The sequence below is a fragment of the Pseudorca crassidens genome, chromosome 1 (genome assembly GCF_039906515.1).
Source record: "Pseudorca crassidens isolate mPseCra1 chromosome 1, mPseCra1.hap1, whole genome shotgun sequence".
Taxonomy (NCBI): Eukaryota; Metazoa; Chordata; class Mammalia; order Artiodactyla; family Delphinidae; genus Pseudorca; species Pseudorca crassidens.
The window spans coordinates 183,953,394-183,963,438 of NC_090296.1; the positions used below are offsets into that span (position 1 = coordinate 183,953,394).

General features: G+C 43.2%; 1 pseudogene; it reads right to left on the reverse strand.

Annotated features, from left to right (window-relative positions):
* Nucleotides 1-7,521: 7,521 nt before the first annotated feature.
* LOC137205011 (large ribosomal subunit protein eL19-like) lies at nucleotides 7,522-8,155 on the reverse strand (annotated as a pseudogene).
* Between the last annotated feature and the right edge of the window lie 1,890 nt (nucleotides 8,156-10,045).

A 10,045-nucleotide genomic window follows, 5' to 3' on the forward strand; every position in this document is an offset into this window, starting at 1 on the left:
ATACACACTACTGTATATAAAATAGATAAACAACAAGGATTTACTGTATAGCACAGGGAATTATATTCACTGTCTTGGAATAAACAATAATGGAAAAAAATGTTTTAAAGAATACGGATATATACGTATATGGAATGCATAACTGAATCACTTTGCTGTACACCTGAAACTAACCCAATATTGTAAATCGACTATACTTCAATTAAAAAAAAATTTCAAACAGACACTTGGATATGACTGTGGACCCCCAAACAGAGCTCTGAGCTTGGTGGATAAATCTGGGAGCTATGGAAATGAACAGTATTACCCTCAAAGAGAGTGTGAAGCAAGAAGAGGAGAAGGCTCAATGCTAACGACCGAGAAACTCCAGGTGAGGCAGTTCATGATATAGGAGAGGGAGACTGCGCCGAAGGACAGGAAGGAAACCAGGCCAGTGTGGAGTTTACAGAAGCCAGAGAAGAGAACAAGCGAAGAAAGCAAGAGTGCTCAAAGGATGTGTGTGCTCTCCCTCATCAGGCATCCCTCCAGCTCCACTGAATGGGCCACATTCTAGAACAAAAAACAACAACATACTCTCCTACTGGGTTAAAATTACCCGCAGGGTTTCAGCCAGACTCTGAAATTTGCTTTTGTGCAAGTCAGAAAAATATTTAAATAATGTGAATTTCCAAGGGGAGAAAATTTAAAAACCGAATAAACTTGACAGCCATGACACTTAGAGGCTGAGCAGAATATATTCGTAATAGGAACAATACGAGGTCCAAGAGAAAAAGAGCATAAAACCAACAGCGTGTCTGCAAACTGTCCTTGTACACAAGAATCAGATTGCCGTCAGAGATGGCAATACACGTTGCCATTTCACTCACTTTTTTGTTTGTTTGTTTGGTTGGGTTTTTTTTGCGGTACGCGGGCCTCTCACTGTTGTGGCCTCTCCTGTTGCGGAGCACAGGCTCCGGACGCACAGGCTCAGTGGCCATGGCTCACGGGCCCAGCCGCTCCGCGGCATGTGGGATCTTCCCGGACCGGGGCACCAACCCGTGTCCCCTGCATCGGCAGGCGGACTCTCAACCACTGCGCCACCAGGGAAGCCCACCCACTTGTTTTTAAGGAGAAGGACAGTCTTCTGGGAATATTAAGAAGATATATCTTCTCACTAAGTATAGATCATGTAAGAATGCTGTTGACAAGTAGAAATTTCCTTTCTACTTCATGAAAGTGATTTTTGTAAACGATAGCCACCTGGTTGGTATTGCAGGACAAGTACAAGCTGGCTTGCACTTATTAGAAGTGAACACTGCAATTTGTTTAAAAAATTCTTCCATCCTAGGACAACTTATTCATCCTCAGACCAGCTCTTGTCCACTCGGGATGTCAGGATTTCACGTCACCTCCTCCCTGGTCTCCTCTCTTTCAATGGACACAAAGCACCAAACATAAAACAAGAACATCTACAGTCTTTGCCCTTTAAGAGGCCCTGGAACCCTCTCTATGGATGGTTGCAGGCTATGGAAGGAAATTATAATACACGACATGAACTGTTTCATCAACGTCCTTGGGGGTGTGAGGGTTCATCTCTTGTGGGGAGGTAACCATAAAGCCACTTTTATATGGATATTTCCAAATTCCCAAAGCTCTGGAGAAAATGCCATCAACATAAGATCCTCCATGTTTAATATAAAAAGCCAACCCAAAACTTTGCTGTCATACCTGTCAGGGCAGGTGTCACTTCCTTCAGGTTGGTTGTCTCTGAAATATCCTAAGAAGGATTGTAAAGTCCTGACAGCAATTAAGTATAAAAATGCAGAGAAAATGGCTAAAAGTATTCAGAGAGAGGTGAAATGTAAAAGATTCTAGGAAGGTGCTGGGAAACTGCACAAGTTTTTCCACAAGCTTGATTTTAATTTTGGAAAAATCTTCTAGCTGCCCAGAGTTTATGCAAATCCAAGTTCTGAATGTTTTTGAAGTCTACCCTATTAATTGCAATATAGAATGGAAAAAACTAATTATCTTGGAACAGTGCAGCTGCAGGCAACCTTCAGATTAATATCAGAGTTCAAAGACAGAAGCAGATGTGTAAAGCAGAAGTGATGCCAGATATGTACTTTGGAGCATTCGGAAATATTTGGTTTGATGAAAGAGTCTTATTCAATAATAATTTTCCATCTCTCAACCATGGCGATGGGATTAATATATATTAGTCTGTCAACTACGTTGCTGTTTTTCAGCGTATTTGTTATTTTTCCATTTGGGGCTTAATAGACAGGAAATTGCAGCTTTTTCGGAGCTTGTGTAGATTTTGTAAATCCCAAGTGGGAGATACTCAGAAAAACAAATCCAAATAAGGTACCTCTGCTATTGTCAATTGAGATGTATTATCCTCCTTTTAGCAGAACTGAGGATCACGCTACACAATTCAATTTGCTGGAATTTGTCTGCTAATTTTTCAGCTAAATAGCTGAAATTTGGACACAAATTTTTAAGACAGCAAATGTTTGTTGGCATCATGCTTTAAGCAACTTTTCTAAATGCCTTGGGAAGCCAGCCCAGATTCTGGGGGCTTGGAAAAGCCCGAAGTCAAAGATGCTGAGTAACCACAGTGACTCTGAAAGAGGCCTCGCTCTTGACACCGGCTTATCTTTACTGAAATCCAGCCTTTGATCAGAAGAGCATGAAACTATTTCACTTGGAAATGATTTAGTTAAAACTGTCCACAGCAAAGACGACTGTAAAGAGTGGTCACGTGTGGGTGGGAGGACTATGTGTGTCTTTCGATTCTTCTTCCAATTTTTCTTCCTTTTTCTAAATGTTCTGCAATGGGAATGGAATGGTGTTTAACGGAGATAAAACTAAGTATTTTTAAATGTTCTAAGTAAAGGTTACCTCACATCTAACAGGTTGCCAGCTCCTTTATAAAGTGAACACATTAGCTTAATAAGTGGCTAGAATTTATAAGTGAATTTTTAAATTCTCTAGTCCTCCTGGAAATGTATATTGATTGACGGAGAACAGGGAAACCTACGTCCCCTGACCTCCAGGATTTGTGGAGTACGAGCTTTCTCTATTTTCATACACCAATCAATAATATGATTTTTTTTCTTTATCTTACAACCTGAAAACGTGGTACAGAGTTAGTGACTTGTCTTCCTTAACAAGAATCAACCATCACTACGTCTTGGCAGACTAAGATACCAAATTGTAGGGTAATGAATTATGAAGGGTTAGATCCAGGACCGTCGTCAGGGGAGCGGCAAGGCTGATCTTCCTGGACTCAGTCTAATCCAGATGTTACCACCCTAGAATGAGCCAGTGGAGGAGACATGAGAGAAGATACAAACTCTAGTCTGGAAAAGCGGCGTCCACCGTCAGTAGCAGAAGTGAGGGAAAGGAGAACGGATCCTCAGTAACTCTGCAACCAAAAGCCAAAATAATGGGCCAACTTCTGGACTTTCTCCCTGGTACAAAGGACGGTGTGACTGCAGAGGCTCAGTGCCTGTATCTGCTGCCACTGCATCAACAAGTGCTGAGAAAACAATGCCTGGTCGTTCATCCATCTGCCATATTTGGAATCCCCTACTCTATGCTAAGCATTGTGCTAAATGTTTCACATTCCTTATCTCGTTGAGGACTCACAACTCTACAGCAGGTGCTGTATGTAATCCTGCTTTTCCAGGAAAATCTGAAGCTCAGGATGCTACATAAACTTCTCAAGATCACACATCTAGGAAATGGCAGAGCTGGAGTCTGAACCCAAGTTTGTATAACTTCAAAGCCAGTTCCCTTCAGTGTTATGATGCATTTCTCCTAACGTCAGTTTCACATAGTGACATGTCTGGCTCTCAGCAACTTCATAACATCATCACGTGGGTTCTCACAGCAGCACTGTGAGGTAGGCGAAGGTATCACTTCTCTCCTAGACATAAAAGCACAATGAGCAGAGGGATAGGGTGCCTCGTTCAAGGCCACAAACCTAGAAACAGCAGAAATGGGCACCAACCTAGGATTCTGGCCTTTTCTTTTCGTTTTAGTCCATAACGCATAGTCTGCGATTTCTCATTTCACCAGTAAAATGTCTTTGTGTAGCAGTGAAAGCCATACGTTTTCTACCAACTGAACAGGAAGAATAATAACCCAGGCAGAACATAGGATGTTAATAATCCTGCCAGGATTTGGGATTAACCTCTCCCTCTAAAAGAGACAAAATATACAAACTCTGACTAGCATAATGAGTTAGATTTGCATCTTATCCTAAGTATGGATTTCATTAGTTACTTCATCTATGGCTTTTCTATGAAAATCTGGAGCCTCTGTTTTATGAGCAGCAAAGTCCTGTTACATGCCTGTGATGAATTCCTTTTTAGCTTTAAATACCACCATCGGGATGACAGAAGTCCTATTCAATGATTAACTGCAACCTATTTTCTACATGTTTGAACCCAAGTACTTTTTAATTGGATGCTCTCTCCTTCAGACCTGCTTTGAAGTTCTCCATTGACCAGTTATTGCCACAATAAGGCTGGAAAACAACCCCTCCAAAAACAGAGTGGCTTATAGCAACATGCTGTTATTCTCATGCTCTGAAATCTGCAGATCGGCTGTGGTTCTGTGGCTCCAGGGTGGGCTCGGCTGGGCAGCTCTGCTTTCGACTGTGGCTTGGCTGGTCTGGGTACCAGGTCAGTCTCCAAGGGTTAGGTTCAGATCTATACCGTGTAGGTTTACTCTGGAGACAAGGCTAGAGGGGCAGCTGATCCTGAAATTCAGAAGGCCCTCCAGAGAGCAGTTAAGCCATGTCTGAAGGTGTCGAATGTTACCAGGATGGGTCTGTAAGGATTCCTGGGAGGCTTGGGTTTTGAAATATAAAAATGCCTGTAGGGCTTCCCTGGTGGCGCAGTGGTTGAGAGTTCGCCTGCCAATTCAGGGGACACGGGTTCGTGCCCCGGTCCGGGAAGATCCCACATGCCGCGGAGCGGCTGGGCCCGTGAGCCATGGCCGCTAAGCCTGCACGTCCGGAGCCTGTGCCCCACAACGGGAGAGGCCACAACAGTGAGAGGCCCACGTACCGCAAAAAAAAAAAAAAAAAAAATGCCTGTAATAGTGCCTTGGCCACATCATCCTTTTGATGGGGGCAGTTGGGGAGATGCAATATCCCCACAGCCATAAAGTGCTCCTCCACTATCTCCAAGCTACAGCACACTTTTGGACTATGGGATGGAATAGCTACATAACACAGAGCTAAACAACAAATAGGTTCGGGTGATAAAGTATAATATACATGGTTACATCAAACCTAGAGCTGAGCCCAGGCTTATGACAAATATCAAAACAGTAAGTGAGGGCTTCCCTGGTGGCGCAGTGGTTGAGAGTCCACCTGCCGATGCGGGGACACGGGTTCATGCCCCGGTCCGGAAGGATCCCACATGCCGCGGAGCGGCTGGGTCCGTGAGCCATGGCCGCTGAGCCTGCGCGTCCGGAGTCTGTGCTCCGCAGCGGGAGAGGCCGCAACGGTGAGCGGCCCGCGTACCGCAAAACAAACAAACAAACAAACAAACAAAACACAGTAAGTGAAAAGCACTACACTCTCCTTTTTTGCCCTAAAATTTTAATTTTAATTTTAACTTCCGGGGAGGGAGTCATGAGCATCTGAGGCATCCATAGACAGAAAAATCTAATAAAATATTGTCAACTTGGTTCCCTATTTCCAAACTGATTAGAATGGCAGAGACAAAAATGATTGTTAGTGATTTTTTCCCCCACATTGCAATACCCCGCTGTGATTATGTTTTATTTTGCATAATGAAAGGATAGCACCTACTCAAGTGGCCTAAGTTTACACTTGCATGTTTCAAATATCGGCATTCATAATTTATGGTCGGCTGATTTATACTACTTCATTTGAGTAGACAGAAAATGCTTCTCATTAAAAATAAATTCCTAACACATGAAAATTTTATCTTTTATTTTTCCATGTTGAGTTTTTCATAGTCATTGGATAAATGTCGCTGCAAAATCAAATTTTAAATTCTGATGCATTTTTATGTCCTTATATTAAATTCTGAACACATATCCTACGTCTGGGAATACTATGACATAAAAAGCTGAAATACAAAATGAAGCTATTGCAGATGTCTGACAAGAGAACATGGACATACACATACCCTTGTAAATCTCAGGACATTATAATTCAATTTTGCTCCAGATTTAAAAACCTTGCTTGTTGGTTTGAGTGGGAGTATACGTGCCCCACTTAGCACTGTCCACTTCCCATGAAAAGCAATCCTGTTATCTATCAGCTTTGACCCCTTTGGATGCACAGTTGTGGTGGAGCCACTATTCCAATTTTGTGCCCTGAGACAATGCTTCCTTCTGCACTTTCTCAGTTTATCCCACATAGACCATGGACATGCAGCCCAAGGCTTTACAACATCCCCTGGCTTCCAGGAAGATATAGACTGACCTGGGTTTAGCCATCCCAGGAAGGTTCTGGTTTGCTGGGAGGGGATTCTAAGAGTCGGGACATCATCACAGATACTGGCCACGCAGAGCTGTTGGCTTTAATTGCCACTTTCAATCAGATCACCTTTAACTTTATGTCTTTATATGAGGGTTCCATAAACCAACTCATTTGAAAACAAGGTTCTCCCTTTCTTAAGTTCCTTATAAGCACTGTCTTATAACCAGCTCAGAAAATAGGAGGCAATGACAACATTCTCTGATGTGCTTTTCATTGAGTCCTAGGAAAGCTTACTTTCCACATCTATCTGTATATAAATGTGCAGATAGGGTGCTCAGTGACCTGCTAGCAGTCACTCAGTTTGTGTCCTTCTTGAGTCAAAATTTTTAACTGCAGAAATTTTGTAAGAGGCAAGCTGGTGATTGAGGAGATCACATCATTTCATCTATTAGTGTCTGCCCATAAGCTCACCCTGCAATCTTCCATGCACTTTTGATAAGCACCAAGAGAACAGCATTGCCACCAGTGCTGATGGGTATCTCACAGGTATAGGGAAAGATTCTGCAAATGCCTTTTCTTCCTATTAACACCTTTATGAGCCTTCATACAGTTTCAGTAGGCATTTATTTGTATACGTTTATGGTGTCCAAGAACATGCTTAATCATTGTTCTTTAATATTCTCTGTAAAAGAAAAGCCTCCTCTGTTGTAGCACACAAAGGAAGGTGATAAGTAAAAGTACCTTCTATCCCTGGAGACCTTGATTTCTCAAAGAGCTTTTATGTTGATTAATTCACGTAATATTCACAAACACTTTGGCATGAATATACTACTACTAAAGCAAAGGACATTGTGAAAAGTACTGGTTTTAAAGCAGATGACTCCAAGAATCACCTGTTCTCTCTTTTAACCATTAGCTGGTTAGTTATCTTCATCACAGGCCAGCCTGGTTCCAACTGCCCGACTGTGAGGTTAGCCATGGGGTCTCTGACCATTTGTCTTTTGTTTTTGAGAAGATTTTTTTTTTTAAGGCAGATAAAGGCTTGTTTTTTATTGAATGAGTGGTCTATCTAATTGCCAAGGCCACTATGTACAGAGAAGAGAGGGAGAACTTTATTTCTTCGTCTCTTCCTTCTTGGACAGAGTCTTGATGATTTCTTCCTCCTTGGCCTGGAGCCGGTCTTCATGGTCCTTGCGGGCTTCCTTGGTCTTAGACCCGCGGGCCTCAGCCTGGTCTGCCAGAAGCTTCTTGCAAGCCTTGTCTGGCTTCAGCTTGTGGATATGTTCCATGAGAATCCACTTGTTTTTGAACACGTTACCCTTCACTTTCAGGTATAGGCTGTGATACCTGTGCTGGTCAATCTTCTTAGATTCACGGTATCTTCTGAGCAGCCAGCAGCCAGGTAACCTTTTAGGGCATTAGAGCACTGGCAGTACCCTGTTGCTTACCTATGTCCATATGCCTGCCCTTCCTGTGGCCCAAGGTGTTTTTCCGGCATCGAGCCTGGGAATGGACCATCACAGGCTTCCTGATGATGAGCCCATCTTTGATCAGTTTCCGGATCTGCTGACGGGAGTTGGCATTGGTGATTTCCTTAGTCTCACTGGGGTCCAACCAGACCTTCTTTTTGCCACAGGGGAGGACACTGCAGGCAAGCCTCTTCTGAAGCCTGAGCATACTCATGGCTGCAGCCGCAGTGGTGAAAGGCAAGAAGATTTTAGATAAGTTGGGAATAAAATAAAATGCCATTTCTTTCACTAATTGTCCTGCATGTAAGTTGAAGTTGCCGTAACTGAATTGGCTGAATCTCTAAGTCCCCCTGTGACCTTTTATCTGCTCTTTAAAGTTGGTCCTGTAGTTTAGTTTTTAAAGAGGTATTATCAGTTATTGAGCCCTTACCGCTCACCCTTGAGGTCTCAGCTTAAGTATCACTTTCCCATAAAACATTCCCAAACTATCCTGCCTACGTTTGGTCACCTGGTAATATGCACACACAGAGCACTGCAAATTTCTTTTAATCTATATCCTGCAGCTTTAATGACCTATTTTTTTCTTCTTTAATAAACTGTAACTACCAGGACGGTGGAGAATGCCTTGTTCACTAGCCCCAGCCTCAGGCCTAGTGTAACAGCCAGTGCATGCAGCCTTGTTCACTAGCCCCAGCCTCAGGCCTAGTGTAACAGCCAGTGCATGCAGCCTTGTTCACTAGCCCCAGCCTCAGGCCTAGTGTAACAGCCAGTGCATGCAGCCTTGTTCACTAGCCCCAGCCTCAGGCCTAGTGTAACAGCCAGTGCATGCAGCCTTGTTCACTAGCCCCAGCCTCAGGCCTAGTGTAACAGCCAGTGCATGCAGCCTTGTTCACTAGCCCCAGCCTCAGGCCTAGTGTAACAGCCAGTGCATGCAGCCTTGTTCACTAGCCCCAGCCTCAGGCCTAGTGTAACAGCCAGTGCATGCAGATCCAATATAAATTTGGATAAACGTGAACAAATGCAGAGCAGCGCGGTAGCCACTGAGGATGCCAAGCTCTGGAAGCACCCCAGGGAGTTCATTATCTAGTCAGGCAGGCAGGATGGATGAATATAAATACAAACAACATGAAGATAAAATACGGAATAAGCAAATGCTTTTTTAAAAAGCTATAATTTCAGTGAGGTTTACACGGATTTAGGGGAGCGAGGATTGCGGCTCGGGATGACAAAGCGATGAAGGGATGAAGCAACTTAGCTGCACGGAGAGGGAGTCACCTTGGCCATGGCGAGTCATGCATAATGGACTCTAGGGACACATCTGTACCTTTTCATTTTATTCCACAGGATACGTAATATCCTATTCTCTCTCTCATTCTCTTTTTAAAATTCTTTTTTAACCAGCTGTAGTAATTCCAAAAGCAAACCCTTTGGGAACATTTAACGTTTAACATGATGATATGTAGAGGTAAAAAATGAGAAGGGAAGGAGTCCATTTTTGTAACTGTGAACAAGGCCTAAGAAGGACAACGGTAACTGCATAGGGGAGGAAAAGCTTCCTTCTGCCCTCTTAGGTTCTGTGGCTGGGCCTAAGAATTAAACTGGCATAAGACAGATTAACAGGAAAAAGCCTACAGGTGTTATTTAATACAGCCCACCCTTAAACAAAGCAGGTCTGAACTGCACAGCTCCAACTATATGAGGATTTTTTTCTTTATTTCTTTCTCTTTTTTTAAACATCTTTATTGGAGTATAATTGCTTTACAATGATGTGTTAGTTTCTGCTTTATAACAAATTGAATCAGCTATACATATACATATGTCCCCATATCTCTTTCCTCTTGCGTCTCCCTCCCTCCCACCCTCCCTATCCCACCCCTCTAGGTGGTCACAAAGCACTGAACTGATCTCCCTGTGTTATGCAGCTGCTATCCCACCCCTCTAGGTGGTCACAAAGCACTGAACTGATCTCCCTGTGCTATGCAGCTGCTTCCCACTAGCTATTTATTTTATGTTTGGTAGTGTATATATGTCCATGCCATTCTCTCACTTTGTCACAGCTTACCCTTCCCCCTCCCCATATCCTCAAGTCCATTCTCTAGTAGGTCTGCATCTTTATTCCCATCTTGCC